General features: G+C 60.3%; 1 non-coding gene across 1 annotated transcript; it reads right to left on the reverse strand.

The window, feature by feature from the left end:
- Window positions 1–14693: 14693 nt before the first annotated feature.
- TRNAQ-UUG (transfer RNA glutamine (anticodon UUG)) lies at window positions 14694–14766 on the reverse strand. The gene has a single exon. It is a non-coding gene; the product is annotated as a tRNA-Gln (tRNA).
- Between the last annotated feature and the right edge of the window lie 8271 nt (window positions 14767–23037).

Here is a 23037-nt window from a genome sequence, read left to right on the forward strand (position 1 = left end):
CTGCTAATGATCCCGGAGAGCCTGCAGGGCCTGGCCAGACTGGAGACACCGGCGGAGCAGGGGCGGGGGGCAGGCACCCGACCCACCCCAACAACGAACGCCCTGGGAGGGCGCGCGAGCAGGGCACTCCTGGCCCAGGAAACCGCAGCCTAAGAGGACAAAGGACTTGCCCAAAGCTACCTGGCAGGACAGCAACCCAGGAAACAGAGAAGGCCCTGAAAACACTTCCTTCCGCCTGGGGCGCACCCCCCCCACCCCCTGCTGTCAGGCCTCGGGGAGCGGCTGGGCCTGAACCCCCGGAAGTGCCGGGTAAGCCTGGCCCCAAGTGGGCCCCAGCTGGTAGAGACACAACCTCCTGGGAGTTCCTGGCAGCCCAGTGGTCAGGACCCCGGGCTTTCATGGTTGGGGTTCAACCCCCGGCCAAGGAACTGAGATCCCGCAAGGAGGGTGACGTGCTCAGAAACAAAACAAAAAAGGAGAAACAACATCGCCTAATGCCGTCACAGTGAGAGAGCCGGGCAGGGGGGTCCAGACGCAAGGCGCACCCGACCCACCCTCGGAAGCCGTGGGAGCCAGGAGGCCTGATGTCGTCAGGGGCAAGTTGTGTACCCCTGGTCAGCTGGCTGAACAGAAGTCCGTCTTCACCAGCTTGAGGGTCACACAGTCCCAAGTGTTTGGCCTCTGAGCTTCCATCTCCATCACCCGAGAAAGTCTGGCTTGCATACCTGCCCTGACAGGGAACTCACTACCTTTCAGGACAGAGGACACGGGTCGCTGCCTGCTCTTCCCAACATCGAGCCCCAGCTGCTGCCTTCCTGGAACGCCTTCTACACCTGCATCAGGTGGGCCTGGCCTAACACCCTGCCCGCTGAGGCCCCCCACCTTATGGCTACTCAGCCACTGCCTCTCAGAGCCACGAAGGCCATACCGAAGGGATGGGAGGAGATCCTGGGCTTGGCGCAGGGGCTGGTGTGGCTCACTGGTGGCGGGAGGGGAGCTCCGGCCAACTGCACACAGGGGCAGGGCCCTGCTGCCCCCAGACACCCGCCAGTGGCCTTGTAGGGGCTTCCCACCTCAGCACCTGCCTTCAGTGTGAGGACAGAGGCTGGCGCTTGGCCAGGTGCGTGGGCCTCCAGGGCGATCGACTCGTTAACAACCGGGAGCTTCGGGCTGCAGAGCCCGCGTGGCACCTGGCGGACTGAGTCCAGCTCCCAAGCTCAGAGGCGGTTTGGCAGGACGACCAAGAGCACGGGCACGTGCAGGGCCTGGGTTCACGTTCAACCCCAGGCCCGACGGCGCGGAGTCTCCTCTCCTAACTTGCCCTCCGTTTTCTGTCTGGAGAGCACGGATCCTTCAAACAGTTGCTGGGCAGATGCGCTGAGATCGGCCGCACCCAGGGCCTGCCGCCGCCCCCTGCCTGCCCACGGCTCCCTGCACAGGTAGCATTTATCGCATCACCTCATAATTATCTGCGAGTCTGGGAGCTCCAGGGGATGGGGAGGAAGGCGGTGTCCCGTCCACACCCCAGCCCCAACCCCCACCCGGGTGCATCTCCAGGTGGGGGGCGGGTGCGACCCTGCACGGGGCTACGTGGATGTGCGGTTTCACCGATGCTGACACCTCTGTGCATGTCTGGCTCAGCCCGCCTGGGCTTCTGGAAGCTCTCCCCGCCGGCCCCTTCCTCAGCTTCTCTTTGACCCCCTTTACGTCTCAGCCCTGGACGCAGTTCCTCTCTCTAGCTGCATCCTGCTGAAACACCCTGTTGGCTGATGCTTCAACCAACAAGCCCGAACCTGAGCTAAGTGGCGACCCTCCCCAGACCTCCACTGGCCATGGTAGGCAGAGCCCTGCCCTAGGGAGGGGGCCTGGGCATCTTCGCTGCCCTGTCCAGTGGCCCCAAGCCCTCCCCCTCTCCGCTGCCCCCAGCCACACCTGACCCCAGCCACCCCTCCCACCGCGGCCTCCCCTTCTCACATGGCAGGAAACCCAGAGATCCCCAGGCGCCCCTCTCCTCACCCCCTGCAGCCCCGGTGCTCAGATCACATCCCTCCCCGACTAGGACACCCTTCAGAGGTGCACGCTACCCTCCAGGTCAGCGCCTGTGGCTGGGCTGGACCCTCCTCCGAGCGGTTCACCCGCAGCCTGGACTCTTCTTCCCTCAGGCCCAACCTCAACACTGCTGCCTCCTCTTGGAAGCCTACCCTGCCTCCTGGTTGGGGGCTGCCCCGGCTCCCGCAGGGCCCCGGGACCCCCGTCACAGCTCCCCACCTCTGCTCTCCTGTTGGCCTCCTGCATCTGTCTCGGGGGTGCCCATGGCGGCCAGTGACCATGGCTAAATGGACGTGATGGCTGTCGGGTGGCTGGGAGGCTTGGGCACGGGGCCACAGAAGCGTGATAGAGCCACAGGTGCTCAACGCTGACCCGTGAGTGTGTGCTGGATGCCTTCCTTGCTGCATCTAAGCCTCCGCCTTTCCCAGGCGGGTATCTTATTTTCCCCCATTTTCCAGAAGAGGAAATGGTTTCGCAGAAGCTGCTACAGTGGGTTGAACAGTCTCCCCCCAGATCCTCATCCACCTGGGGGCTCTGAACGGGACCCCATCTGGAAAGGAGCTCTTTGCAGAAGTCATCAGTAATGGTGAGGTCATCCTGGGTGGGGGCGGGCTCCTAAGTCAGTGAGCAGCGTCCCGTAAGAAGGGAGTCATGTGGCTTCCCCGCTGGCTCAGCGGGTAAAGAATCTGCCTGCGATGCAGGAGACACAGAAGATGCGGGTTCGATCCCTGGTCGGGAAGATCCCCTGGAGGAGGGCGTGGCAACCCACTTCAGTATTCTTCCCAGAAGCATCCCGTGGACTGAGGAGCCTGGCGCATTACAGTCCACGGGTTGCAGAGTCAGACATGACTGAGCGACTAAGGAGACGCCAACACAGGACACAGGGGTTCCGGTCCCGACCGGGAGGGTCCCACACACCAGGAAGCAGCCCACCCTGTGCTCTCGAGCCTGTGCTCTGCAACAAGAGAAGTCACCGCAGTGAGGAGCCTGCGCACCACAGCTCGAGAGTAGCCCCTGCTCTCTGCACCTGGAGAAAGCCCACGCACAGCAACAGAGACCAGCACAGCGAAAGACGCCTAACTGAAAAGCCAGGAGACACAGACGCAGGGAAGGAGCCCCGGGACCAGGGAGGCAGAGACCGGCGGGAAGCCGCTGCAAGGCAAGGCAGGTGAGGACGCTGGCCACCGCCAGAAGCTGGCGACAGGCAGAGAAAGAGGCTTCTGAAGCACCTTGGAGGGCACAGCCCTGCCAGTGCTTCGGTCGGTTTCCGACTGCTGTCGTTTTAAACTATCACCAAGTTTGTAGTTCCCGTGTCATGAGAGCCGTAGAAAACTCACAGCACTACATGTTTCTGTTCCCCCACAGGGGCAGGTCCAGGGGTTTGGAGCCGGGGCCTGAGGCCACCCCGACCCTGCAGGAAGCTCCCAACCCACCCCTTGGAGCCAGCTCCAGGGGAAACGGTCTCCGCAATGTCCGTCTGCTTCCTCCCTCCTGTGAGTGCTCCCTCGTCCCTCTTTGTGGTGGCTGCCGGGAGGCTCCAGGGTGCCAGGCTGCTTGCTGAGGTACCCGGGCTGGCCTTCCTCCTCCTGGGCTTGGACATACACGCTGGGTGGGCAGGGAAGGGGCCCGAAGGTGGGACACATCCAGCGCAGGGCTGCCCCAGCCCTCCCCCCACACCTGCTGGGTCATCCAGACCCTGGTTTCCTGTCATAGCAGCTGGGCCACCAGCTGTCGGGGCTCCTGGTCTCCTGGCAGGTCCCACTCGGGGCCCAGGATGTCCTCAGCATCACCCGCTCGCCTGACTCTCCAGCTCCTCAACCTCCCAGCTCACTGGCTCCCGGGGGCGGCAGGGCCGCCCCGCGAGGCTGGGTGCTGTGCTCAGTCCTGTCTGACGCCTGTGACCCCGTGGACTGGAGCCCTCCAGGCTCCCCTGTCCATGGGATTTCCCAAGCCAGAAGACAGGGGTGGGGTGCCATTTCCTTCTCCAGGGGAGCTTCCCAACCCAGGGATCGAGCCCGAGTCTCCCAATCTTCTGCGTTGGCAGGCAGGTTCTTTACCACTAGCGCCAGCTGGGGAGCCGGAGACACTGGGTACAAGTTTCTGAACCTTGACCTCAGCCCTGGGGGCTCAGAGGGCAACACCACAGCTCCCACCCCATCCCACGGGGTCTCCCCAAACACAGCTCAGCTGCCCAGGGCAACTCCACGCATAGGGAGCAGCAGGCTTTAGTTAAGCACATACGAGAGCCAGCCTGTGGGGGACAGTGCCCCACCCCTGAGGGCACAGCTCTGCCTCTGGAGCCTCTGTCCAACGCAGATTGGGACAGTCAACCTGGCCACCCCCACGGGAGGCCGGGGGAGGCCCGTCCAGGGATCTGAGCCCAGATGCCACCCTCCCCCCTTTCCTAGAAAACGCCCTCCAGGAATCTCTCAGCCAAGGACACAGAGGGTGGGGCGGGGATGAGACTCAGGGCTGGGGAGCAGTTCTCCACTTCCCATGGGACTCCAAGCTCTGGCCGTAACCCCCTACCCCACCGCTGTCTGGCTGCCCCTTCACGACATCCAGGCTTGGCCCTCCCCTGCCCACCCCACGCCCCCTCCTCGGCCTTCTCACTCTCGGGGGGGACGGGGTCCAGGCCTGGCTCAGCCTCTGGAAGGATACGGTCAGGACCTGGGAGGCATCCCAGCTCTGGCTCCGGTCCTGGGATGGGGTGCGGTGTGAAGTGTGTGGCTTACCGGGCCTCCGGCTCTGGGAAGGGGTCTGCGAGGCCCCCAGGGCCGCGGGGCCGCTGAGGAAGGCCCTGGCCGGGGCCCCCACCACGTCACTTCAGTGTGCCGTCGACTTGGCCCCGGAGGAGGGCAGGCCGGCCGTCCTGCTGGTTTGCCAAGGAGGAACCCTGTGGTGCCAAGGTGGCCCAGGGACAAAGCCGGCTACAGAGCCAGGGGGAGGGCGTCTGGGTCCAGCCGTCTGACGGCAGGAAAGAAGGGGCCAGGATAGGAACAAGCCCAGCGCGGGGGGAGGGACGGCGGCTGTGGCGGAACTGCGGCTGGGGGGGCGGGGGCCGGCCCCTGCCTCCTCTCCGGGGCTCAGCCCTCAGGACCACGAGCCCAGCACGGTCCTCTCAGACCTTCTCCTGCGGGGGGCGGAGCGGTGCTTAGCCCTGCAGAAGGAGCTGAAGTCTGCCTCCCCCCCCACCCCCCCGTGGGCCGGTTCTCCCCCATCACGGGCCCTGGGCACCCTTCCCAAGCTGGACACACACCCTCCCTGCTGTGGGAGTCGGGGCTCTGGAGCCAAATTCCCCTGCGCTGGGATGCGAAGGGGCTGGGGGGAGGAGCTATAAGGGGCAGCGGGCCCCCAGGGAAGACCCCTCCAGCGAGCGGCCCCCACCACGCACACAGACGCTTCCCCCACTTCTGCCTGGGAGGGAGCCTGAAGGCAGGCAGGTGCTGCCAGCCTGCCCAGAGCTGGGGTGAGATCAACCAGCACCCCCAAGGCCCCTGGCTCGCCCAGCTCTGCCGCCAGCCAAGGAGGGAGGGAGGGTAAATATTTGTCAAGGCAGGAGAGTCTGCGAAGGGTGAAAAAGTCAGGTACTATTGCTGCGCTGCGGCGGAGGGCTGGGGGGAGGTTCTGAGAACCGGTACCGGCACCGCCTGAAGCCGCCCCCCACCCCGCCCTGACCCCCAGTCCAGTCTCCTTCCTTTCGTCGCCAAAACGACCGACCCACGGTCAGCCCCGGATGCCCGAGGCTTTGGAGGCGCCGAGCGCCACCCCCCTCCGGTGACCCCAGTCCCTGGCGACACAGCTCGAGCCAGGACGAGCGCGGGCCGACGGCCTCCTCCAGCGACACCCCTAAACCGAGCGTGGGATCTCCGGGAACCCCGCAGGGGCCCTCCTCTTTCCCCCGCCCCGCTCCGGCCCGGCCAGGGCGCGCAGCCTCGGATCGCGCGCCCCGCACGCGGCGCATCCCTGGGCAGGAGCAGGGCCGGGGCGGGGCCGGGGCGGGGCGCCGGGCCGCCGGGCCTCCCGCCCGCTCTACGCCCGCCGCGCGGCGGCCATGGGGGCGCGGCTGGGCCGGCGGGCCGGGCCCGACGCGGGCTTGGAGGCCGGGGCGGCGGCGGGGTGCGGGCCCGCGCCTTGGGAGCGCTGGGTGCGCGGGCTCCGCGAGATCCAGTCCACGCTCCGCGAGTGGCGGCCCGAGCGCGCCCGGCAGCTGCGGCGCCTTCTGCGCCAGGCGAGAGAAGGAGCGGGCCGGCCGGGGCTGGAGGCCGGGGAGGGGCCGGGAGGCAGTGCCGAGCGGGGGCGCGCGCGCCGGGCGGTTCCCAGGGGAGGGGACGATGGGGGTCTTGTCTAGGCCGCAGGGCGAGGCAAGGACGGAGGGCAGTGGGCTACAGCTGGGGAGGGGCTCCCTGGACCGTCCGCTCATCTCAGGGGTTTGAGGTCGGCTGTGGCTCCTAGCCTGGAGCTAGGTGCCTGCCTTCAGACCCTGCCAAGAAAGGAGGCCAGCTGGGGGCCAGTGGTCTTGTCCTGGGGGGCAATGGGGAGACGGGAGGCCGGGCCCTGGATCCTGCAGCCAGGACCTGGGGGAGCTGAGCTGCCGCCCGGCTGGTCAGCGGGTGCAGCAGCCTCACCCTAGCAGCCCAGACAAGGGCCAGCCTCCTCGCGGGCAGTGCCCCAGGCCACTGAGGACACACGGCTGGCACCCTCTGTGCCTTCCCAGCATTGGGTCGGGGTGGGCGGGGCCCTGGCTCCACAGACGCCAGCCCCCAGCCCCAGGCTCCCAGGAGTCACCACCGAGCAAGCCGCTGCCCTCTCTGCCGAGTCCTGGTGCCCTGCGGCCGCCACCGCCCACCCCGCCCCGTGCGCTGAGATCGGCCTGGTGCACAGGTGGACATGCTCGGGAAGACGGAGGCTTGGAGAAGAGCTGCGAGCCTAGGGCCGCAGAGCAAACTGGGGGCCAGCCGAGGCCGCAGCCCACCCCTCTGGGCTCCGCAGGCTAGAGGCTGGCCCTTTCGGGGGAGCTGTCCGCACCTGCAGAAGGCAGGCTGGGGTCCCTGGGACCCGGTCTGGGTCAGCCCTGGCTTCTTCTGGACCCTCCCTAGCTGGCATCTCCCACTTGAACCGTGTGTGAAGTGCAAGCAGAGCAGCATGCATCAGCCAGGGCCCCGGATCTCCGTCTGGCAAGGAGCCCAAGGAGCACTGGCTGGGTATTTTAGCTGGGTGTCCCAGAGTTGGTGCCCTGCCCTGTCCCATGGCCAACAGGGCCTCTGCAGTTTCGGCCCTCGGGCACTGGGGCCTGGCTTCCTGTGCCCTCCTGGGCTTTACGCACAGAGCACGCTACTTTCTGGCTTGGGGTGGGCAGAGGCGCCTGAGGTCTGGAGGCCCATCCTGGTTGTGCCTGTCGCATCCTGTAAACGGACCCCCTAAAAGACAGCACGCCGGGTGCAAGGGGATAACAGGAGGAAGCCAGGGGGTGGGGGGCGGGAAGGACAGGGCAGGCCAGGGACCTGAAGGGGGATGTGCATGAGGCTGGGAGGCTGGACGGGGGCTGGACAGGGGGGCTGGTGGGTGGGGGAGGCCGTGGAGGCCAGAGTCTGAGGCTTGCAGACTGTCTCTGCCACCCCATGGCTGTGAGGACATTTGATCTCCACCGAGGGGGTCAAGCCCAGGGGTGTCGTGGAGCTGGCTCTGGCTGGGAGGGGCGGGAGGCCAGGGCCCCTGGGAGGAGGCTGTCGGGCCGAGGCCTGAGGCTGCTTGAGCGGTGCGCGGGCTGGGCAGGGGGTGGAGGGTGCAAGCGGGGTGGTCCCTGTGCTCTGCAGCGAGCCTGGGAAGACGGGGCTGGCAGCGTTCTCTACTGAGTGAGGGAACAGGAGCGGAGTGCCACCCCGACAGGAAGGGTGTGGACGGCAGCCATTGCGCAGGACTGCGGCCTAGGTGGGTAGAGGCGGGGGGACCCGAAGGGAATGCTGGAGGGCGGGGGCACTGGGGGGGTCATCAGAGCAGCCCCCCAAAGACAAGCCCAATCCCAGGGAAGGGCGTCCTGCAAGCCTGGGGCGGGGGCAGCAGTTGGGAGGGCGTCCAGGGCAGGGAGGCCGCGGCCCTGGCTCCCTCTACTCTCAGCGGCCTGCAGGATTTGGGCCCAGAAGGGGCCCTGCTCACTGGCCTGCTTTGCAGGAACGCCGCCTTCCTCAGCCCACGGCCTGCTTGGGCCCCTGGCCCGGGACCTGCAGTGCCCCGAGGCGGTGAGGCCCACGCCCCAGGCCGGGCAGCGTGGTGGACGGGGGCCTGGAGTTGCCCTCGGGGGACCCCCCCTGGCCTGCTGCATGCGTGGCCTCAGAAGGAGGGTCAGCGTCCCTCTCTGGGACCCCGTGCCGGCGTCGTGTGTGAGGCTGGCCTGCAGCTGCAGCCCATGGGAACCCTGCTGACCCCGCCCCGGGGTGTCACCTGTCATTTGGACCCGTTTCCTGAGCCGTGGGCCCGGCCCTGGGACCCAGGCAGGGGGTCGCGTGGGGAACCCTCGGGATCCAGAACACCCTGACAGACCCACTGAGTCCCAGCGCTGGGAGAGCCGGTCCACATGTACCCCTGTGGACAGGAGCCCACCGCCTCCCTGGGCAGTGCACGACGGGAGCAGATCTCTCCTCCTGCTGGGCTGGCCCCTGCCACCTGCCGTCCACCCCGCGGGCCCATCGGACGTCCCGCCGTGAGGCTGGCAGGGGCCTTGCTCCTGACAACCTGAGGCTGCCGCAGCCCCTGTCACAGTGAGCCCCGGCGTGAGACAGGGGCGCCCTCCCCCGGGCCCGGCCGGCTGTGAGCCGGCCCTGTCCAGGTGCAGCGGTCGCCGCAGGCGCCCCGAGGCTGGCCTGGAGCCGTTGCGGGGACCCCGGGCTTGCTGCCACTGTGCACGCACGCTGCTCGCAGAGCCTGGATGAAAGAATGTGCTGGGTGGCGGAGTGGGCTGGGTGCCGGCTCTGCGGAAAGCAGGCCGCCCCACATCCTGCCCAGCTGGGCCTCTGCGAGGGCCGGCTTAGGAGCGAGAGAGAGAGGGGGCCAGGATGGGGGCGGGGGGCGCCGTCAAACAGCCACCCTCCCCCGGCAGCCCAGACCCAGTCCACGGGCGCCGGCCCGCTGGACGGGGAGAGGGGGGAGGGCGTGCTGACCTGGCTGGCTCCTGTTTCCTGGGGCGGCGTGGGGGCAGCGGGGCTCCCTGGAGGGGCCTGGTCCCGGGGGGCGCTGAGGGCGTGCGGGGAGCCGGCGGGTCGCCCGAGGCTCTGGCCCGGGGCCTGAGGACCGGGAACAAGGGCCCATTGTCTGGGCCTCCTCCCGCCGGGCCCCGCGGGCCTCGGACCAGCCTGTCCAGCTCCCAGCGGGCAGCCTCTCCTGGCTGCGAGCCAGGCTGCGGCGGGGGGTGGGGGGGGTCAGCCAGTGGGCGGCCCGAGGTCGGCCGGCCGGCTGTGCGCATGCCCACGCTCGGGCCCCCAAGGCCAGCCTCCCTGACCACACTGCCCCCCGCAGCACCTGGAGCTCGGAGTCCTCCGGGCAGGACCTGCCAGCAGCTGTCTACGGCCTCGGCCCTCATGACAGGTGGCCGCGGGGGGCCCACCCGCCCTGGAGGGAGGCTCAGGGCTGGAGAAGGGGCAGGCACGCGGCCCCCCAGCCCAAGGCACCCCCCCGGCCCAGCTCCTCTCCGTGGGAGCTGCCGTCCCCACGCCTGGCCCAGGGCCCGGCCCCCTGGACCAACATGACCTCAGTGGTGGTCAGCTGAGTCCCCGCGGCAGCCTGGGAGGCAGGCGGCACCCAGGTCCTGTCACCAGGAAGGAAACTGAGGCTGGGGCAGGCGTGTCGTGCCCAGGGCCACACCGTCCTCTGGGAACCCCCGGCCTGAGCGGGGGCTCCACGGCCAGCCCAGCGGCCCGCGCTGCTGCGGGGTCCCCCTCAGTCAGCCCACCGCGGCCTCGTGCGCAGACTCGTTCTGGCAACAGGCCACTGGCCCCCAGGCCCTGGAGCGCCTCCTTGGCCTCAGGCCTGAGGGCCCACGCTCGGTCTGGGGCCTGTGGGGGCTGTTCCTTGCCTTGGCAGGCGGGGGCCCTGGAGGTGCTCCCACCACTCTAGGCCCCCAGGCAGCCAGCCCCGGGCTCAAATGACAGAACCACAGGGTTCTGCGGGGTGGGGGACCCTCCTCCGTCTCGAGTTCCAGCTTATGACGCAGGGAGCCTCCCACAGGGCAGGTCCCAGCCCACGTTCCCCAACACGGCCCTCTTGCTTAGCCTGGGTCTGTTCCCTCTCTGGCCCCCAAGCCTCGGGGTGGGGGACACCAGTCACCCTCATAGGAGCATCCATCCTTCCAAAACGGTCAGTGACCTTTGAGGAGGCACGTGGAAACACTGACGGGTGGGCTCGGGTCCAGCACCCTGATTTGGAGACCTGGCTGTCCCTTAGTGCCATGTGGCCGTGGAGGAGTCGGGTCACCCCCGCCCCCAGCACCACGGGATAAGCAATGCCACCCCACTGGGTTGGCGTAAAAATCAAGAGACAACCATCGTGACAGGTGTGGGGAGGCTGCAAACAGCGGGTTTTTAGAACGGCCTTGATGAGCACAGGTGCATCGAATCCTCACAACCAGGCTGCCTCTTAACCAAGGGGGAAACTGAGGCTCAGAGCTCTTGCCAGCATTGCCCGTGGCCACTCGCTCAGGAAGTGGCCGTGCGCAGGGGCCTGGGCCGCCCTGACTGGGGGTCGCCGCCTGTGGCCAGGGTGGTGGTGGCGGCGGGGCCCTTGTCAGTCCCTCCCCACCCGTGACTCTCCCGCAGCCTCCGGACGACTCTGCCGGCAGGTGAGGCCGTGGACCTGTCGGGAACCCCCGTTGGCCCGGGACCCGCAGCCCGTCACGCGCTACTTGGGCTGGCAGGGCTGGCCCTAAGCTTCACAGGGTTCAGCGACAGGCTGCTGTGCCCGCTGCTGCCCAGCCTATGAGCCAGCACCCCTTGCCGCCCACCATCCACGAGGGCCCGGACCCGGGGTCCCGGCCCTGGCATCCCCCTGGGGCTCTGTGGCTGTGGGGCCCACGCCCCAGGCCTGCTGCACCGGGTGACCCGCCGGCCGCCTGGCTCCTGCCTCCAGAGCTCGTGGGCGGATGGGATGATGGGGGCGGAGGTCCCCCGGGAGCCAGTGTGCGGAGGAGGAGGGGGGCCGGCACGTATAAAGGGCCACGTTCCTCTCCACCTCAGCCTTTCTGCACCGTGGGCCTCGGGGGCCACTGGGCACCAGCCTGGCCCCTGGGGTGAGGAGAAGTGGGGGCCTGCAAAAGGGAGGGACCAGACTCACTCTGACCTCCCCTGGGTGCTCCCTGGACAGCGTCCCCTGGGAGGCCGGAGAAGCGGGAGGTCCGTCTGTGGGCGGGGACTTGGAGGGGACCTCCGGGGACTGGCCCTCAGGTCCGGGCAGGGCCTGGGCACCTGGAGGACGGGACCCAGAGCGGGGCAGAGCTCCTGCCTGAGCCCAGGCTGCTGAACACCCCCTCAACCGGGATTCCCTGGGCCAGGCACACGACTGTGCCGATGGGGCGAGGCCTGTCTCCCGTGGGGCGAACTGCTGCCCACCAGCTCTGGTGCCCACCCTCCAGGCCTCCTGCACTTGGTGAGTGGGCGGCTCCACAGGGCAGGGGAGGAGAGACAGCAGTCAGAGACAAAGAGCCCTGTGTTCTCTGCAGGCCCTGGGGGCCCCCATGCGGAGTCCTCCCCCGTGGGGAAACCCAAGGGCGCATGCGGGGGTGGGGGGTGGGCACAGCTGGCAGCAGGAGGCCCGGGGGAAGCAGGACCCACGGGCGGGCTGCAGACCAGGCGCCTCCCTGCCCGCCCAGGCCTGCGTGGGGGGCTGGGCAGGGACGCCAAGCTAGTCGAACGGTGTCCCTGTGCCTGGCCCAGGGCGCCCCTGCAGGCCAGCGCCAGGGGCGGCGGGATCCCCCGCCTCGCGGAGCGCCCCAGTGAACCCTCCCTGGAGCTCCGGCCCTCAACGGACCGCGAGCTGGCACCGTGACACTCGTCTGTAGGCCGCCAGATGCCCGGCAGCATCTTGGGCCAGAAGGGCGGCGTCAGGCCTGGGAGGGTAGGAGGGGGTGAGGTTAGGCCCCTGCCTCCCTGCGCCTGGGGGAGCCCTACCCAGAGGGGCTGGAAGGCGTGAGCGGACCCGTTCAGCCCAGCTCTGCTCCCCTCTGTGCAGCTCTCCGCTCTCTGCTGTGGGGTCCTCGCCCTTCCCCAGCCTCCTTGCTTTAACGACGTGGACCTGCCCAGTGACCCCCACTCTGGGACAGTGGGCTCGGGCCCCAGGGGAACTGGAGGATGAACAGGCCGGCCCGGGCCGGGCGAGCTGCTGAGCTGCATCCTGCGACTCCAGGCTGTGAGTCTGTGGCCTCCCCCCACCCCTCCTCCCTGCCCACCCCAGGCCCGCGTCTGCCAGACCTGGGCCTGACGACTGCGACCGCGTGGAGGGCGTCTCACCGGGATGCTGTGAGGACCGTGGCCGGTGTTGCTGGCTGAGCTCTGGCTGGATGCAGGCGGTGGCAGCTGGTCTCAATCTCCCGGCCTCTCAGATGGATGCCTGCGATGCCCCTGGCCAGGCAGGGGTGTGAAGCGGCTCTGAGCCAGTCTGCCCTGTTCCCATGCAGGTGTCCAGAGCCCCTTCGAGGGGCCCTTGCGAACCCCAGAGAGGCTTCCTCTGTGGGCAGGGACACCCAGGAAGCCGGCTGCAGGCGGAGGAGACACCAGGGGGGCCTGGCTGGGGCCGGTCCGCTCCTAGGCCCAGTCTCAGAGGCGGACAGACCTGGCCTGGTCCCGCCCGTCACCCGTGGACGGTGCGGTCCTCTCAGGGCCCGGCCCCTCATCTTGGGAACAAGGGTCACCGAGCCGCCCCTTGTCCCGCTGGCGCGAGGCTGACAAGGCTTGGAAAGGGCCTGCCGCATGGGGGGCACCGGGCAGAGGCTCTGCAGCGTCAGCGGGCCTCCACCCAGGGCTCTCTGGGTGGGAATGGCAAGAGCCCAGGCCCCAGGACAAGGCAGGGCTGACGCCATCTATTTATTTAAGAGCGCTCTGCAGCCTCGGCTGGGGCCAAGCACTGTTCCGATGGCTTTACACCACTTCAGTTCTCTCTGCATCTGCAGGAGGTGAGCGAACTGAGTCAGCAAGAGGTTGAGAGACCTGTCTGAGGTCAAAGGGCTAGGAACGGGGAGGAGCCAGGAGGTGAGCCAGGCAGCTGGCTTCAGTCTGGGGTGCTGCCCGTCTCCCAGCCATCGGGGGCCGAGGAGTCACCCAAATTCCCGCCAGGGGCGCCCCAGCAAGCCAGAGGCCATTCGGCCGTCATGACGGCCCTGCTGCCGCAAGGGCCAGCTGGGATCTCCCTGGGCCTCTGTCTCCTCGCGTGCAAGACGGGGCGGTGGGGGGAGCACTAAGGAGCAGTGAGGGCCAGTCTTCCTCTTCTGGGATGGAGGGACTAGTCAAGAGTGGGCTGGAAGTACTGACGATACTTCTCAGACTGAGCCCCGCTCAGGCGTGTGGGATCCGTGCCCGCTTCTGGCAAGCTGGCAGACAGCTGCAGAAGCCTTCGTCCCTCCGGCCTCCGCTTCTTGGGTCGTGCCAGCGTGTTGAGAGCATCAAGAGGAAAGAACGAAAACACGCCTGTCCTCTGCAGGACGGAGGTGACCAACGCGCGGGAACTTCTGTCCTGGAAGGAAGGACGTGTGAGCCCAGACAGAATGCTTTAATTAAAAACCCTTCCTCCTTGGAAGAAAAGCTGTGACAAACCTAGAGAGCGTATTTAAAAAGCAGAGACGTCGCTTTGCTGACCAAGGTCTGTAGAGTCAAAGTTAGGGTTTTCCCAGTGGTCGTGTACAGATGTGAGAGTTGGACCATAGTGCAGGCCGAGCGCCGAAGAATTGATGCTTTTGAACTGTGGTGTTGGAGAAGACTCTTGAGAGTCCCTTGGATAGCAAAGAGATCAAACCAGTCAATTCTAAAGGAAATCAACCCTGACTATTCATTGGAAGGACTGATGTTGAAGCTGAAACTCCAATACTTTGGCCACCTGATGCGAAGAGCCAATTCACTGGAAAAGACCCGATGCTGGGAAAGACTGAGTGCGGGACAGTCTGTGTGGAATTGATATCGCGCTTGTGTGTGCTCAGCGGCTCAGCTGTGTCCAGCTCTTTTGACCCCATGGACTGTAGCCCACCAGGCTTCTGTGCACGGGATTCTCTAGGCAAGAATGCTGGAGTGGGATGCTATTTTCTCCTCCAGGGGATCTTCCTGACCCAGGGATTGACTCTTGCATCGCAGGCGGATTCTTTACCATTGAGCCACCTGGGAAGCATTCCCAAAGAATTGATCATTGATATTATCTCTTCCTTAAATATTTGGCACATTTCCTCAGGGAAGGCTCACAAGCCTGACGTTTTCTTTGTGGGAAGGTTTTCAACTACAATTCCAATTTAAGAGAAGTAGGGATATTCGGGTTAGCTGTTACTTCTCAGAGGGAGTTTTTGCATTTTCGATCTTCCAAGGAATTAGTCCATTTCATCTGAGCTGTGGAATTTGACATGAAGGTGTTCATAACTTTCTCTTTTATTCTGGCTGTACCGAGAGGCTTGCAAGATCTTGTCCCCTGACCAGGGATTGAACCCTGGCTCACAGCAGTCAAAGTGCTGAGTCCTAACCACTGGACCGCCAGGGGATTCTTCTAGATTCTTCAGTGATATCTTCTTGTCCAAGATTGATATAGCTGAGACCATTGACCCAAGACCTTTCTTTTTTCCTAATATAGGTGTTAAGTGCTGTCTATTTTTAAAAAAAATCACTAACCTGCTTTGTTCCTGTGAACTTGCCTGCTGGACATTTCATATGCACGGAATCATATTTTGTGTCCTCTTTCACTTACCTTGCCTTCAAAATTCATCCATGGTATAGCATGTGTCAGTAATTCATTTTTTTTTAAGGCTAAATGATACTCTGTTGTATGGATAGGCCACTTTTGCTTATCCATACACACATCAGCAGGTTAGTGATTTTTTTTTAAATAGACAGCAAGCCTCTCGGTACAGCCAGAATAAAAGAGAAAGTTATGAACACCTTCATGTCAAATTCCACAGCTCAGATGAAATGGACTAATTCCTTGGAAGATCGAAAATGCAAAAACTCCCTCTGAGAAGTAACAGCTAACCCGAATATCCCTACTTCTCTTAAATTGGAATTGTAGTTGAAAACCTTCCCACAAAGAAAACGTCAGGCTTGTGAGCCTTCCCTGAGGAAATGTGCCAAATATTTAAGGAAGAGATAATATCAATGATCAATTCTTTGGGAATGCTTCCCAGGTGGCTCAATGGTAAAGAATCCGCCTGCGATGCAAGAGTCAATCCCTGGGTCAGGAAGATCCCCTGGAGGAGAAAATAGCATCCCACTCCAGCATTCTTGCCTAGAGAATCCCGTGCACAGAAGCCTGGCGGGCTACAGTCCATGGGGTCACAAAGAGCTGGACACAGCTGAGCCGCTGAGCACACACAAGCGCGATATCAATTCCACACAGACTGTCCCGCACTCAGTCTTTCCCAGCATCGGGTCTTTTCCAGTGAATTGGCTCTTCGCATCAGGTGGCCAAAGTATTGGAGTTTCAGCTTCAACATCAGTCCTTCCAATGAATAGTCAGGGTTGATTTCCTTTAGAATTGACTGGTTTGATCTCTTTGCTATCCAAGGGACTCTCAAGAGTCTTCTCCAACACCACAGTTCAAAAGCATCAATTCTTCGGCGCTCGGCCTGCTCTATGGCCCAACTCTCACGTCTGTACACGACCACTGGGAAAACCCTAACTTTGACTCTACAGACCTTGGTCAGCAAAGCGACATCTCTGCTTTTTAAATACGCTCTCTAGGTTTGTCACAGCTTTTCTTCCAAGGAGGAAGGGTTTTTAATTAAAGCATTCTGTCTGGGCTCACACGTCCTTCCTTCCAGGACAGAAGTTCCCGCGCGTTGGTCACCTCCGTCCTGCAGAGGACAGGCGTGTTTTCGTTCTTTCCTCTTGATGCTCTCAACACGCTGGCACGACCCAAGAAGCGGAGGCCGGAGGGACGAAGGCTTCTGCAGCTGTCTGCCAGCTTGCCAGAAGCGGGCACGGATCCCACACGCCTGAGCGGGGCTCAGTCTGAGAAGTATCGTCAGTACTTCCAGCCCACTCTTGACCAGTCCCTCCATCCCAGAAGAGGAAGAGCCTGGCTCCTCACTGCTCCCCCCACCGCCCCGTCTTGCACTCGAGGAGACAGAGGCATGTATTGTAATTCAAAGCCAGTGCTGAAGAGAAAATTCTAAAAAAAACTGCTAGAGAAAAAAAGTATTGCCTTAATTCTGTTTTGTTAGTGTTACTTTGGGGTTTGTATTATACATTTTTAAAATGATCACAGACTTCAAGTAGTACGCCGTTTCTGGTGTAAGTATAATAGTATGTAATATTCTCCTCTCAGCCTTCATGGTAATGTCATGCGTTTTACATTCACACGTCAAGAGGATGATGGTTGGATGGCATCACTGACTCCATGGACATGAGTTTGAGCAAACTCAGGGAGACAGTGAAGGACAGAGGTCTTCACTTCTTTGTGTATATTCAGATTTCCATGTGCTCTGATTTCCCTTTTGCTAGATGAGTATCGTTTAATGCTTCTTGTACAGCAGGTCTCCTGGTGATTTCTTTCAGCCTTCGAATGTCTGAAAATGATGTATTTTGCCTTCGTCTTAAAAAGCTGCTCCTCTAACTACTGGATCCTAGATTGACAGCTTTCTGTCAACACTCTGAGGATACCGTTTCATGGTTTTTGTGTCTGCATGGTCCCCAGTGAGAAATGTCATCTTGTTTTTCTTCTTCTGATTATAACATTTCTTTTTTTCTCTAGCAGTTTTTTGAGAACTTTCTCTTCAGCACTGGCTTTGAATTACGATATACGCCTGGATCTCATTTTCTTGTGCTTGGAGTTCACTTGGCTTTTGGGATCTGTGGGTTTATAGTTTTCATCCAGTGTGGGAAGTTTTGGGCCATTATTTCTTCAAACACTTTTTCTGTCTCTCTCATCACCTCTCCTTCGGAGACTCCAACTGCTGGGGACCAGCCCCAGCTGATCCAGGGTATTCGAAGGAGAGACGGCCTAGGCGACTATTTATATGCTAATTAGAGATATAGAGAACAATAGAATGAGGATAGCTCAGTAGGAAAATTCAGTGGAGAAAAGAAGCTGAGTAGCTTGGTTTACGCGGGAGACCAATAAAACTTCAAGACAAGAAGTTTGCACCACTGACGTAGGTCGCAGGCGCCCTCTCGAATAGCGGAAGGTGTCTCACCCTAGACACCTTCTCGAGTGGGTCTTAGAAGCCCAGGCATGATTAGTCAGCGTGGTGGGTTCCGCGCTCCAGATGGAGACTCAGCTGGAAGTTAAAGGGAAGAATGACATGGGGAGACCAAGCGCTGGTAAACAAGGCCCGTAGCTTTATTTTTAACAGGGGCTTTTATACCCTAAGTTACACATAGAGGATAATAGGGGATGCAAAGTCAGCAGTCTTTGGTTCTTATCAAAAACCAAGGTTTCTTTCCTGCAAATGTATCGTATACAAATGGTTTAGGTGATTTACATCATCTTCTGGCCAGAAGGCCTACTAACATTTTATGACTCTTGACAAGGACTTATCAACAAAGACTTACTTTCTCTAAGAGTAATTATTTCAAGGTTTGGCACCATCTTCCAAAGATAAAATTGCATTCCTATAGGGCGGATGTGTAATGGGTTTACAACAAAGAAAGAATTTATTACCTTAAGGGTCTAAAGTTACTAACACCAAGGCCACTACTTATTTTTTCTACATACCCACTATTAATTGATACATATTCAAGGATACAATTCAGGGGATGTGAAAACTTGGCAACAAGCATTGACTCATCAATGAAATCCTTTACTAGTTTATTCTGACAGTTTTTAACTCTCTGAGAGGCTCTAAGCTATTTGAATATCTTAAGCTTCCCATGCCTCTCCAGGCTAGGAGACTGTAAACAATCGTATGCATAGCTGCAGGAGTCCGGGTAAACTTGTCAGGCGAGTTAGAGAGCCATCAGAGGGGTTTGGATTTAAACACTCCTAATTGCCCAGGAACTTTATTAATTGGAGCTGTAAGTTAACTCTTTGACACACAGAGAGAGAGATGGTGGTAGGGGACAGCCCCCAGTAAAGTCAGAGGTGAGAGCACAAAGCAATAAAGTAGGCAGACTCTGGTTTTTTGGGGGAAAATGCTCGAGAATATCCGGGGGGACTCCTGAGGCTCGATCCCGCCTTTGCGTATGCCGAGCCTCCTTCCTCATGACCTTTGTCACGAGTGGAATGCCTCACCGGCTCCCCGCATCCAACCACCCATATATTAGGAAACTTGAAATTTCCCCATAGTTCTTTTTTTTTTTCCAAATTTATTTCTGGCTGTGCTGTCTTTGAAGCGCTCCGTTACTGAGTGTGGGCTCTCTCCAGTTGCAGAGCATGGGGCTCGCGGGCGTGGAGGCTTCAGCAGCTGTGGTGCAGGGGCTCAGCTGCCCCTTGGGAAGCGGGACTGAGCCTGTGTCCCCTGCACTGGCAGGCAGGATTCGGAACCAGTGGACCACCACAGAAATGCCCTTCCCATCCTTTTCTCTGTGTGTCTCATCTCGTATAGTTTCTATAATGTGTGCTGTGTGTAGCCGCCCAGGTGTGTCTGACTCTTTTCGACCCCATGGACTGTAGCCCACTAGGCTCCTCTGTCCATGGAATTTCCCAGGCAAGAATACTGGAGTGGGTTGCCACGCCCTTCTCCAGGGGATCTTCCCAACCCAGGGATCGAACCAGGTCTCCTGCATTGCAGGCGGGTTCTTTACAGCTGAGCTTCTATGCTGTGACATTCCCTGACCTTCTCTTCTGCACCGTCTCATCTACTATGATAGCTTAAGTTCAATGAGAAATTGCTTCTCTTCCTTCTTTCTCCTCCCACTACACCCTTGTCCTTCTTTACAGACCTTCCATGTCTTTTAACTTTTTGAATGTTTGAAAGAGCTCAACCAACCATCTTAACTGCCTTCCCTGCTCCTTCTAACCCGTGAGTCAGTTTTAACCTGTTTTGATGATTCTCACTACGGGCTGTGCTTTCCTGGCTCTTTTCATGGCTGGTAATCCTTGAATGGATGCCAGACACTGCGAATTTTACTTTGTAAGGTGCTAGATATTTTTATGTTCCTATAAATCTTTTGGGGCTTTGTTGGAGAATACAGTTAATTGACTAGACACAGCGTGATCCTTTCAAGTCCTGTTTTTATGATTTGTTAGCTGGGTCCACAGCCATGCTCAATCTAGGGCTCAAAGTTCATTTTTGAGGCAAAACTTTCCTGGATACTTGTCTTAAAAATACATCATATTTTTGTATTATTCATGTTTAAATGTCATTTACTGAGTATTTCAAAAATTTTAAAACCTTGGAGCCTTGCTACAGACTGCTCTTCCTAGAGCCAGTTAACTCCCAAATAGTAAACAGCTTGCTTGCACAGCATACCTTTCACATACAAATTAACCAAAGTCTAAACCAACCACCTTTATTTAACTCACCCATCAAAGCCATCACCTGCCGTGCCAGATACCACGCAACTGGAGACCACCCCTATAGCCCGGAGCCCTCTGCTCTGTTCAATCATCCAATTTCAGATGTCCTCAAACCGGCCTGCCTTGCCTCACCCCTGCTTCCCCTGTGGAGTCCACACTCAGGCCCTGGGTCGTGCCTCCCCACCCCTCCTGCCCTTGACCCACCTGGGGTTTCCTCGGGTGACCCCGTGCGGCGTGGCATGCCCCTTGCGCTTGGGAAGTGTCGTCTCCACGTCTGTCACCTGTTACACCTAAAATAACATTCTTGGTCTAACAGTGTGCCCACTGCTGTGAGTCAGGGCTTCCTCTGGCCGGGGGGAGCGGGAACCGTCCCCACGTCTGTGTGGCGCCGCGTCTTCCCCACGGCTTCCTTCCTGGCCCGTCTCCTGGGTATTTAAGAGGAGCCTCTGCAGCCCCCGGGGTCCCTGTGCGGCTTGCTTCTTCCTGCTGTCTGTCCCTGAACTTGAGCTGCCTGGGGGTCTCTGGACTCTCAGCTGGCTCCTCAACCGGGGTAGGCTGCAGCTCCCCTCACTGCCGCAGCCTGGAAGCCCTCACCAGGCGGTAAGGCCACCTCGTGTGTTTCCCAGCTCTCAGGGGTTACTCTCCTTCAATGCCCTGAGTATTTTTTTTTTTAAGGCATGAGGGTAAGTTTCCATCTTGGCCAGAAGCAGGGGAAAAAAAAATCCTGTGTGCTTTATTATTTTTTTTAAGCTTATGAAACACTCAGCAGGTGTGTCTAGAAGCAGGGATGGTATCAGTGCATCCGCCGAGTCTGCACCCCCTGGTGCAGGTAAGAGGCTGGCATCCCTCTCAGGCTGTGCATCCGCCGAGTCTGCCCCCCCCCCCCCCCCCCCCCCCCCCCCCCGTGCAGGTAAGAGGCTGGCAGCCCCTCAGGCTGTGGCCCAGCTGTCCCTGCGACACCGCCCTTGGATCCATGTCTTCTTTAACAGGCCACGTTGCTTCCAACCTTATTGTTTTTCTTAAACTGCAATTTTCTATTTAAAAATTTTTAAATGTATTTTAACTTTTGAGGGTTGTGCAGGGTGTGGGATCTTAGTTCTTTGACCAGGGATCGAACTCAAATTCCCCTGCAGTGGGACTATGCAGTCTTAACTACCGGAGCCCCAGGGAAGGCTGGAGGCCCTATTAACGAAAAAAAAAAAAAAACACAAAACAAAAAAAAGGGACTTTCAGAGAATCACCTAGGAGAAATCTACAAAGGAGACCAAAAAACAATGGGGGGTTAGGGGAGGCAGGGATAGGAAGAAGTAAAACAGGCAAAGCCCTGGAGATCCGACAGCCGAACAACACAGATTCCAGAGAGAAAACCAAAGGAAGGAAATCATTAACAAGCAATTCAAGAAAGCTTCCCAGAAACGAAGGATTAAAGTCCGTTCTGAAAAGGTTCACTGACCCACAGACCTTGGCTGGGGCACGCTGGTGTGAATCCCGGAGCCGGGAGAGACAGTTACGTACAAAGGTCCGTGCTCAGGTCAGCCCCGGACTTCTCCACTGCAGCACGGGGTGCCTGATGGAAAGGTAACACTGCCTTCAATATTCTAATGGAAGCAAACTCCCGCCTGGAGTCTCATCCTCCACGGAGTGAGAGAGGAGAAGCAGCTTTCCAACACATACCCCTTCTACAGCAGAGGTGGGAGGAAGAAGTTACACAAACCACAGGAGACCTCAAGAGAAAAGCCCGCAGGCAAGGCCTTAAGCACAGAGGAAAGCCGGCCCAGCCTGGGGCCAGCCGAGGAGAGACGGACCGGACAGGGGGGATGGATGTCTTTACACAAGTCTGGGCGGGCCAACCGAGGAGAGACTGACCGGACAGCGGGGATGGATGTCTTTAGACAAGTCTGGGCAGGCCAGCCGAGGAGAGACTGACCAGACAAGGGGGACGGATGTCTTTAGACAAGTCTGGGCTGGGACTAGCACCAAGCAGGCAGGAAGCGAAGCAGGAAGAATGTCCCGGGCGGGCCAGAAGTTCACTCATCATGGAAAAACCCGAACAAACCTTCTGGCCCACCCAATAAGAGGATTACTAATTCTAGGAAAGAGAACGTTCTGCATGAAAGCGATCCCATCTGCCACCTGGCTCAGCTGTAATCAAACACCCGGGCCTAATCCCTAATAACAGAAACACCGAATATGATCAAGTCAGAATTACAGTATCGGGGAGATGGGCCACAGGGAGCCCACTTCGGTAGGCAGGACGGAAAAGCTAAAAGATAAATGCCCGAAACGAAACACCAAGGAGGAGCCACACAAACAGGTTTAAATGGAGACACGGAAGCAAATACGGACAAGCAGCCCCGAGCTGAGAGGGCTGGGCGGAGGACTGAAGGACGGCATAACAACAAACCCCCCAGAACCACCTGCTCTTTCAGTACAAGTAACGAATCTTTTTTTTCCTAAAATGCGGGACACAAAGCTGTTTATAAAGCTGTTTTAGGGTAACTTTATTGTTTTATAAAACTTCCAGGGAATTCCCCGGCAGTCCAGTGGTTGGGCCTCAGCTGCCGAGGGCCCAGGTTCGATCCCTGGTCAGGGAACCAAGGTCCCACAAACCATGAGGTGCGGCCAAAAAAAGTTAACGCTCACATAAAACAAGGCACTCTAGGCCAGGGTCAGAATGTGGACGTGGATATGCTGAGCCGGAATCGCTGAGTGGGGACAGCAAGGGCACAGCTCAAAACAGGTTCCCGAGCCCCCATCTCCAGGGGAGGCGCTGCGGGGGCTTCAGTCGTCTCTGCGTGCATCTCAGCAGACCTGTTCCTTTTCAGAAACAGATGAACTCTTGGTCGCATCGAAAGCAAATTACCTCCTTCCACAGGGAGTTCACTGGAAGCTGCCCCCAGCCACCCTTCATTGAACCTGTGGGAGGAGCTCCGGGGGGACGGTCCTGGGAACTGACCGGAGGGCCGCGACCTTGTGGCCGTGCTGCGACCTCGGGACGGAAGCTCGCTAGGGGACCTCCCGCTCCCCCAGCACCGGGACATCTGTCCAACAAGCACCATCTAGGGCCGACGACCGAGTCCCTCGCCTCCAGTTTCTGCCGCAGCTCATCCTACACAGGAGCCCTGCTGGCCCCTCTCCGGTGTCCGACTTCTCCATGCTGCTTTTCCAGTTCGGGGCTGCCGTCAGCTACCGGTGTCACACACCCCGTCTCTGCGTTAGCAGCCGCCGCTGTGCCCGTCCACGCCAAGCGCTGTGATAAACACACAGAACCTGTCCCCCGGGTCAGCGCAAAACTGCTTATGAAGCCAGTACCCCAGGAGCCACGGACTCTCTGAATGACCTTCTCATATCAGATCACCT

This window comes from Bos taurus, chromosome 17 (assembly GCF_002263795.3).
Source record: "Bos taurus isolate L1 Dominette 01449 registration number 42190680 breed Hereford chromosome 17, ARS-UCD2.0, whole genome shotgun sequence".
NCBI classification, from domain to species: Eukaryota; Metazoa; Chordata; class Mammalia; order Artiodactyla; family Bovidae; genus Bos; species Bos taurus.